The sequence below is a fragment of the Orycteropus afer genome, unplaced genomic scaffold (genome assembly GCF_000298275.1).
Source record: "Orycteropus afer afer isolate SDZICR_OR568_19922 unplaced genomic scaffold, OryAfe1.0 scaffold00062, whole genome shotgun sequence".
In the NCBI taxonomy this organism is placed as follows: domain Eukaryota; kingdom Metazoa; phylum Chordata; class Mammalia; order Tubulidentata; family Orycteropodidae; genus Orycteropus; species Orycteropus afer.
In genome coordinates, this window is record NW_006921649.1 from 4233165 (window position 1) to 4243121 (window position 9957).

The 9957-nt window shown below is 40.2% G+C and overlaps 1 non-coding gene across 1 annotated transcript; it reads left to right on the plus strand.

Annotated features, from left to right (window-relative positions):
- Positions 1-1758: 1758 nt before the first annotated feature.
- LOC122149941 lies at positions 1759-1921 on the plus strand. Its single transcript, XR_006163404.1, has one exon. It is a non-coding gene; the product is annotated as a U1 spliceosomal RNA (small nuclear RNA).
- The last annotated feature ends 8036 nt before the right edge of the window (positions 1922-9957 follow it).

The following is a 9957-nucleotide window of genomic DNA, read 5'->3' on the forward strand; positions in this document are numbered from 1 at the left end:
CTTTGAAGATACCTAATATGATTCTTTTGAATTCCTTATCAGAGAGTTCCAATTATGCTTCTTCCTCAGGGATGTTTTCTGGGTCTGTATCCTGCTCCCTTGTTTCTACCACTTTATCCTACTTCTTTATGTGGACAGTGATGGTCTGTTGTCTCTGAGACATTGTGGCATTGTTGTATTTAGATCTCTGTTAACTGTTTGTGAAGAGCAACTAAGGGTGAGTCAGGCTTTTCTTGGTGGTTGTTCATTGTTGAACCATTGGTGGAGAAGGAAGTGGTGGCTCTCACTCACTAATTGAAGCTGCAGGAGGTGTGGGTGTAGTTGTGTCTTATGGGGACTGTTGCTGTCTTCTACTCAGACAAAAATTACAATTGAATAACAATCAAAAAACTAAAAGCACATGGACAAAAAAAAAAAAAAAAAAACATTTAATTGCACAGGGACAGTAACCAAAAAAAGGAAAAAGAAGAAAAAAAGAAAAGAAAAGGGGAAAAAAATCCTGCAATATCTGTGGAGAGGGCAATAAGAGAAAAAAGGTAGAAAATAAGAATAATGGAGAAAAAAAATGGGAAAAACAGAAAAAGAGAAACAAGGAACAGGGTTGACCATGAGAAAGAAAGAAAAAAAAACTTCAACCAGGAACAGGGAAAAGAAAAAAAAAGCTGAAAATTAGAAGCTGGGAGGGTAAGAATAAAGCATAATAGAAAAAGGACAAAAGTAATAATAATAATGGTAGTTTTAAAACAGACAAAAACAAACAAACTAAAAAACAGAAAAAAGAAAAAAGAAAAAAAAATCAGGGCAGGGCACCCAGGCTCCGTTGGAGCACACACACTGGGGTGGAATTCCTGCCAGCCCAGAAAGTGTGTAGGAGTGAGGGATAGCCCCAGCTCCATTCACCAACAGGATGTGGGGTATAAGAGTAAGAAAGGGAATGTCACACCTTTCCAGTCCTTTGGGTCTGGAATGTCCTTGGGGCTCCTGGCATATGGAGCCTGTTCGTAAGTCCCTGGAATCTGGGAGAATGTTGTTACTTTAAATATCCAAAATGGTCAAGCCGCTTGTAAACATTCAAAATGGCTGAACCCTCTAGACAGACAAAAGTCCACAGCTCAGCCTTCCTTCCCTTTCAATGCTTCCCCTTTTATTCACCAGCCACCAGCGCAATCCTCCGTTCAATCCCTGGCTAGCAGGGCCATTTTTTAGGTTAATTCTTAGGTCTTACCACCACTCGGCAATATCCAAGCTGTCTGTGCTGTTAAGATTGCTGCCAGACCACAGCTCCGTATGTTTCCTTTTTTGTTTTCATGCAAATTCTTCTGCTAGTTGGGTTTAGTCCGCTTCTATATCCTTCCCTTCAAGACTCAGAGGTCCCAGATTATCTTTTGTATCTGTGTTAATTGGTTCCCCTTTTCTTCATTGAAGAGGATCTGTGCAGTCTTTCTGCCTATTCTGCCATCTTACCAGAACTACTCATCATAATATTTTTGAGATTCATCCCTCTTAGCACATTCCTTTTTATTACTGAATAGTATTCCAGTGGTTGAATAGGTGACATTTGTTTATTGATTCACCTGTCTATAGATGTTTGGTTTATTGCCTGGTTCTGGCTATTATAAATACAACTGCTATGAACTTTTGTGTACAAGACTTTTTTTTAGTCATGTATTGTAATTTACATTTTATATTACCTTATGATACCTTACCCTTATTCACTGTATCAAACAAGTAAATATCTGTTTAAAAATCATGTCTAGGATATTTACCTAGCAGGTGAGATACCATGATCACAAAGGTGGTTTTCCCAAGGTGAGGCTTATTTATTGCATTCCAATGTACTGACCTCTGTGGTTTTCAACAATGTGGGAAACTTGACTGCATAATTTGTGGTAGTGGGGAACTGTATTCATGCTTTCCCCATGGCTAAAAAAAAAAAAAAAAAGGTCTAAGGTCTGAGGCAAAGGTTGTTGCATGTGGAAATGTGGAAATATATTTTAAAAATATAGAAATGTTTTGTTTTGAAAAGAAAATACTTTTATATACATCATCTCCTTCCTTCTTCACAGAACATGAAGGAATGATATTATTACTTTTAGTTAAAATTTTTTGTAGCTTGACCTCATAGGAGTTAAATGATTTTCTCAAGACCACACACTTGATAAGTGTTTCAGTCCAGATCAGAACCTACTTGCAATGTCCTAATCCAGTGTTTTTCCCATTCCACCATGTGGAAAATGTTTCACTTACTCAACACATAGCTATTAAATACCTGCTGCTTGCCTAACACTGTGTTAGGATGCAGAGAATCACATAAGATGCAGAGAAAAATGGGACTGTTCCCACAAGGGACTTGTGATTTACATGAGAAGGTAGATAACACATATACAGGAAAAAAAATGAGTGCAATTATAAGGCAATGTTTTTAAGGATGTTAGAAACATGAATTCTGTGTTGCATTGAATCTAAGTGATGAATTAAAGGATAGTAAAATAACAAGATGGAGAAGTTATCTGGAAGACATTTAGTAAAGAGATTATTTTTATACTAGACATTGAAAAACAAAAACTGGATTATGAAGGAAAGAAAATGTAAAGCCAAACTACGTGTGACTGTGCTGTGAGGAGAGATTTGCAATCAGCAGGACTGAGAGGATTTATTTTAAGATTGAATATATAAGGTAGGGTCTGTTGAATGTCAAGTTGAATTGTATGGAATTTACCCAACGGACCATAGGAAGAGATTGGACCACAGGGAGAAACTGTAGATTCTTAAGTAACAGAGAATAGTGAGTGACATTGTACAAGTGGTGTTTTAGAAAGAATCAATTGGCTACAGCTTGTAGAATGAGGTAGGTCTAGTAAATTTTATCAGAGAGGCCAGCTCATAGACCACTGTAACCTGGGTGTGAGGTGACAAAGATCCAGACCAAGGAAGGAAGAGACAAATCTGCTTTGCAAAACAGGCAAACTATTGCAGCTCTTCACTGAATGGTATCCTAATTCAGAGGCACTCAAATGAAATTTCTCTGGAAGGTAAATGTCCTCGTGCTAACAGAATAGGGTTTCAAAGCCACAGAAATGGTTATAAAGCTAGGATGTTTTATAGTTCTTAATTTTGGCCTGGAGCTTAATTCTTTTTTGCTACAATTCACCTGCCTGTCAACTTACCAAAGGATGCACTGACTTGCTTATTTCAGCTTCTCTCTTTGGAGGATAGTTTAAAATAGCACCCATCAGTCTTAATCTCAACTATTTTCCAAAATGTTTCCCAAATTAATAAGTGCAGGGTTGGAAGCAGTGACCCTGTAGGGGAATATGCCAAAAATAGCTCACCCATAATTAGAAGTGAAATCTCCTTTCATTGAGTACTGGGAAATTGGCAAAACCCAGCAGCTTTTCATACTGCGCCATGTGAAGTGGTCCTTAAGGTAAGTAGCCCCAAGTCCTCTCTTCTGTTGCCTAATGGTCTGGTGGTTGCGTTTATTGTGTTACCCATTTTCAGACTGCCAGCTTTGCCTCATTCACAAGGCTCTGGGCACACATGTAGGTTGGATCCTGGTAATTAAGTGAACTATCATCATAAAAAATCCATTGCCATCCAGTCAGTTCTGACTCATAGCAACTCTATAGGACAGAGTAGAACTGCCCCATAGTGTGTCCAAGGCTGTAATCTTTATGGAAGCAGACTGTTACATCTTTCTGCCACAGAGCAGCTAGTGGGTCAGTTTGAACCACTGACTTTTCAGATAGCTCAACTTTTACAACTGTGCTGCCAGGGCTCCTTCCATCTTTATAAGCAGACCTCAGTTAATGATTTATGTGGGTCATGGTAAATTGAGGACCGCCCCCCAAACTCACTAGAACCCAGACTAAAGGTGTAACTTTTGATTGATTTGGAAGCCAAAGAAGTCTTTAACCAGAAGTGAATGATAATGAAGTTAAATGACTCTTGTCTTTCTGGAATGAGACCCTTTTGTTCTTAGACCAGTGATTGATTCTATCCACACTGAAGGGGAAGACCAAGCCGACTTGGGGAGCATGAACTTAGTTTCAAATCCTGCTCTACACACTATAGTCATTTGATCTTAGACATATGCCTCAGATTCTTCAACTTTAAATGAGAATAATTTTTGTTCTTGGCCTCAAGAAATCGAGAAATACTAATGAAATTTTGAATTTTCAGTAATTCCCCTGAAGGTATTTGCATTGTAATGGGAAAAAGATGGCAGAATATTATATATATATATATACACACACACACACACACATATATATATATATACACACACACACACACATATATATTTATATTTACATATATATATATATATGTTATGTATAGTTGAGAGTTCACAGGTAGTGCACATGGTTAAAGTGCTCCAATACTAACCAAAATGTTAGAGGATCAAGTCCACCCAGAGGCATCTGGGAAGAAAGGCCTGACAATTTACTTCTGAAAAATCAGCCATTGAAAACCCTGTGGAATCATAGTTGTACTGTAACATAACATACATGGAGTCATCATGTGTCAGAGTTGACTAGATGGTAACTGTTTTGGTTCTCTAGTGCTACTCTAACAGAAGAATACCACTAATGGGTGGATGGCTTTAACAAACAGGGATTTATTCTCTTATAGTTTTGGAGGCTAGTAGTCTGAGTTCAAGTGCCAGTGAGGGGCTGGGTAAAGGTCCCTTAACCTTGGGCTTCAGCTCTGCCTCTTGCTCTCAGCCCACTGAAGCTAAAGGCTTCTGTTAACTCACACAACTTTTGGCTGCTGAGGCTGACAAACTCAAGGTTGACAAATAAAATGGCACAGTACCAAGATTACCCAACAACATGGCAGGCCACTAGTTCAAGTCCAGAGACAGTCCCACGATCAGCAGGAGACATGGCAGGCTGCTGAATGAAGACTTGACTACATGCAGGGTCCAAGTGTGGCAGAAAATCAGAGTCCTTTCTCAAAGCTGTCTTCTTATACACTGGAAGGAGACCATATCCCCAAGGCAGCTATTCAGATGCTCTAGTAGATTCCCCCATGGAGTTTTTTACCAGTCTCATCATGGGGAGTAACTACATCCAGCTTAGGCCAGCCATTCAAAACCAGGCCTACTCCAGCATACACACAACTTTAAGTACCACAATTCTACCCTTTGTGAACTTGGCATCCATACACATCTCCTTCATTGGGTGACTCCAGTCCCCTAGTTCATCCAAGAGGCAACCTCACCGCCTTGGCCTGGTAGGCCCCATGTCTCTGCATTTTGGGCATAGAAGCCCTACCCCCTCATTTTTGGGCAGTGGGTATGGGCCCATCCACTGGCCCTCATGAACAGCAGCCCCACACTCCCGAAACAAGTTGTTAGAGTCTGACTCTGAAACCTAGGAGGCTGGTGGTTCCTCCCCCAGAGGCCATGGTCCTATCCTTTGAGACAGAGGCCACTCTGCTTCGCATTTCCTTGATCTCTCAGCTTCTGTCAGTTAATGCCCGAAGGCAACCCACTCCACCAGGAATCTTCTTGCACAAAAGGCACTGAGCTTTTTCTGTGGGATGCTAAGACTGTCACTGTTTCATGCCAGTCTCTCAGCTCTGCTACTGCCATCTCTCTGCTGGCATCTCTCTACTTGTCTTTGTGCTATGATTTCAGCACAGGGATCTCAGGTCAAGGACACACTCCATCTTGTCTCCACATTTTAGGTATCTGTTAGAGCAGTACCTCTCATGGTACCAAAACCAGTACCCACCTCTCATGGTACCAAAACCTGTTTTGGTAACTGTGGTAGTTAAGGTTAAGTGTCAACTTGGCTGGGCCTGTTTTTGAGTGGCTGGGCAGTGGGATATAGTATTTCCTATGATGAGACTAGTAACCAACTCCATAGTGGAATCCACTGTGAGCAGCTGAGTAGCTGCTGTTGGGATGTCATCTGCTTCCACCATATAAGAAGAAGCATAGAGAAAGGTCTCAGCAGCTTTTGGCATGCTTGAATCCTGAATGTAGGCAGGTCTTCATTCAGTTGCCTGCCATGTTTCCTGCTGATCTTGGGACTGTCTCTAGACTTGAACTACTGGCCTGCCATGTTATGTGGTGATATAGAGACTGTGCCATTGTATTTGTCAACTTAGGGTTTGGCAGCCTCAGTAGCCATCAGCTCCCTGAGTGAAAAGTCACCTTTTTAGCTCCAGTAGTCCAGGAGCAAGAGACAGAGCTGAAGCTCAAGGTTGAGTGGGTTTCACCCAGTCCCTAGAGCTGGCACTTTGAATTTGGACTTCTAGCCTCCTAAGTTGTAAGAGAATAAACTCCTGTTTGTTAAAACCACCCATTTGTGGTATTTTCAGTTAGAACAGCAGGAAGTAACCAAAATAGTTACCTCTAGTACTCAAAATTTGGCCCAGCAAGGTTGACACACAACTTAACTACCACAGCAACTTATTTTACTTATTTATTTTTCATGTATAGGTGCAAGCAATCAATGTACACAGAAAAGACTAAAGAAAGTATACTATTGGGGCAATCAGAAATATTTTGATGGGTCAACTGCATCAAAGCTGAGGTTTAAAAGATTCATACAAAACAAAAACAACCCATTGTCATCAAGTTGATTCCAATTCATCATGACTCTGTATAAGACAGAGTAGAATTGCTCCTTCAGGTTTCCTTGACTGTAATCTTTACAGAAACAGATTAACAGGCCTTTCTTCTGTGACCCTGCTAGGTGGTTTTGAACTGTCAAGTTTTCAGTAGTATTGTTCTTAGATGTCTTTGATGACACTAACCAAAAGGTTAGCAATTCAAGCCCACCCAGCAGTGAGTAGTCAAACCCCCCTTTTGGTTAGTTGTTGTTAAGTGCCATCCAGTCAGTTCTAACTCTTAGTGACCCTATATACAATAGAATGAAACACTGCCTGATCCTGCACCATCCTCACAATCCTTGCTATGCTTGAGTCCATCATTGCAACCTCTGTGTCAATCCATCTCATTGAGCGTCTTCCCCTTCTTCGCTGACCCTCTATTTAACCAAGCCTGATAGCTTTCTTCAGAGAATGGTCCCTTCTGACAGCATGACCAAAGTAGGTTAGACAAAGTCTGACATTTTCACTTCCAATGAGCATTCTGGCTGCATTTCTTCCAGGACAGATTTGTTTACTCTTCTGACAGTCCATGGTGTTTTCAGCATTATTCAACATCACCATTCAAATGTGTCAATGTTTGGTTAGTTGTTGTTGTTATTTGCCATTGAGTTGGACCCAACTCATAGCAACCCCTTCTTGGGTTTCTGAGGCAGTATCACTATAGAAGTAGATTGCCCAATGTTCCTTCTGAGGAGTCACTGATGGGTTTGAACCGCCAGCCAATCATTTGTGCCACTCAAGGACCTTTTTTGAATTAGATGATATTTCTAATTTAATTGTGTGCAAAAGGGGCTGTTGAAGATTTTTGAAGGGAAAACTCAACCTATGACTTGCCAACCATTTGCCACAGTGGTTGTACCATTTTACAGTCCCATAGCAGTGTATGAGAGTTCCAATCTCTCCTCAATTTGGCCAGCATTTGTTATTTTCTGTCCTGTTGACCATTCCCTTATTCTTGAACTTCTTTCTCTTGACTTTCATGACATTCTCTGTTTTGTTTTTTTTTTTTCCTCCATGGGATCTCCCTCACCCTCTCCCTTCTGTTTTTGTTGGTGTTGTGTATGATCAAGTGGATTACAACTCAAAGTGACCCTACAGGCCATAGTAGAACTATCCCATATGCACACGCTTTTCTAGGTTGTAAGCTTTACGGGAGCACACTACCACATCTGTCTCCCCTGAAAAGACTGGTTGATTCAAACCACTGCCTTTTCTGTTAGCAGCCAAATGTTCAACATTGCACCACAAGGACTCCTCCTTTAGCTCTGCTTAAATGTAATTGTTAGAGTGTCCAAAGGCTCTGACATTGGCCTCTTCTATCTACACACACATCTAATCCCATTTTACATCACCATCTATTTCCCATGAGAGCCATATTTATATCTCCTTCTTGAACTCATTCCAAATTTCAGACTCATGCCCCTACCTTCCAACAAACTCACTGCCGTCGAGTTGATCCTGACTCATAGCCACCCCTCCTTGGGTTTCCAAGGCAGGGTCTTTACAAGTAGATTGTCCAGTCTTCCTTCTGAGGAGTGGCTGATGGGTTTGAACCACAAGCCTTCTGGGTAGCAGTCAAATGCCTTAGGCACTATACCACCAGAGCTCCTGACATATTCACATAGATGTTTTAATAGAAACAGGAACAGATTGCCCGGTAAACAAGGTAAGCCCAGGCTTATTGTGCTTACTTACTTACTAGTCTGTGGTGAAAAGTTCCACATTTTTTTAACCCCCCCCCCAAAAAAGTGAAGCTGTTCACTAAAGATTAATAAGTAGCCACAACTAAGCCCAGCCTTACCTTGCTTACTAGGTATTCCATCCCTGTCAAGGATTGTAAATTTGAAAAGACAGCTTAATTTTGTAGGAAGGTGCTGTAGGGGTAGAAGAGAACCAAACAGATGCCAACCATACCTAAAAGCAGAATGTATGATGTGGTGGAAAAATGTGAAATTGTTCACTATAGATTAGTAAGTAAGCACAAAAATGTCTGTGCTTACCTTGTTTATTGGACAATCTGACATTGAATAAGAATCTCAATTTATGTTTAGCCATAATTTTCCTTTCTAAATTTCCTCTTCCCTGTCTTTCCACACCACATACATAGCACCACCTTCACCTAATTGTCAGAGACTAAAATCTTGGTTCTTTGATTCTTCTCTTTCTTCCAATTTCCATATTAAATTAATTAGCTAGAGCTGTCAACATTCTTCAGAATCACTCATATCCTGCTTATGTTCTTCATCTCCAGTGGATCCAAATCATCACCATCTTTATCCATGCCTTTGGAAAAAAATATGTTAACTGGTCTAGCTATGGCCACCCTTGTCCTGTACAATCTATTAACTACAGAAGAGCCAGAAGGATCTTTTAAAAACTGAATTTCAATTATGTCATTTTCTTTCCTAAAAGTTTGCACTTAACATCCAAATTCTTACCCAATTTAAAAGGAAAATCCTTTGACTCTGACTTCAAGTGTTATGGTGGATAACACTCCTTCTCCTATTCTGCTCGGGTCACACCAATTTTCTTTATTTTTCTTGAGTACATCAAGCTCATTCATGATTAGGATTCTTTGTGACAGTTCTTATCAGCCAGACTTTTGTTTTAATGTCTTCTCTTCAGAAAACATTTATTTTCTATTCTCCTAATTTGAGGTCCTTACCAACTGAAATGAGAAAATATAGAAGTTGTCAAGGATTTCATTTTACTTGGATCCACAATCAATGCCCATGGAAACAGCAGTCAATCAAATGATGTATTGCACTGGGCACATCTGCTACAAAAGACCTCTTTAAAATCTTAAGAAATAAAGGTATTACTTTAAGGTTGAAAGTGCCCCTGAACCAAGCCATGGTATTTTTGGTGTCCTCTTATAGATACAAAAACTGGACAATTAATAAGAAAGACCAAAGAATTGATGACACTGAATATATAATGGGCTGCCAGGAGAATGAATGAATCTGTCTTGCATGTACAGCCAGAATGTTTCTTAGAAGTGAGGATGGCAAGACTTTGTTTCATGTATTTTGGACATGTTATCAGGTTGAACTATTCCCTGGAGAAGGACATCATGCTTGGTAGAGGGCCAGCCTAAAAAAGGAAGACCCTCAACAAATTGGATTGACACAGTGGTTTCAACAATGGGTTCAGACATAACATGTTCATGTTCAAACATGATTGTGAATATAGTGCAGGACTGGGCAGTATTTTGTTCTGTTGTATATAGGGTCACTAAAGAACTGGCGAAGAACAAGGCTCCGGGAATTGATGGCATACCGATTGAGATATTTCAACAAACAGATGCCCCATTGGAGGCACTCACTCAGT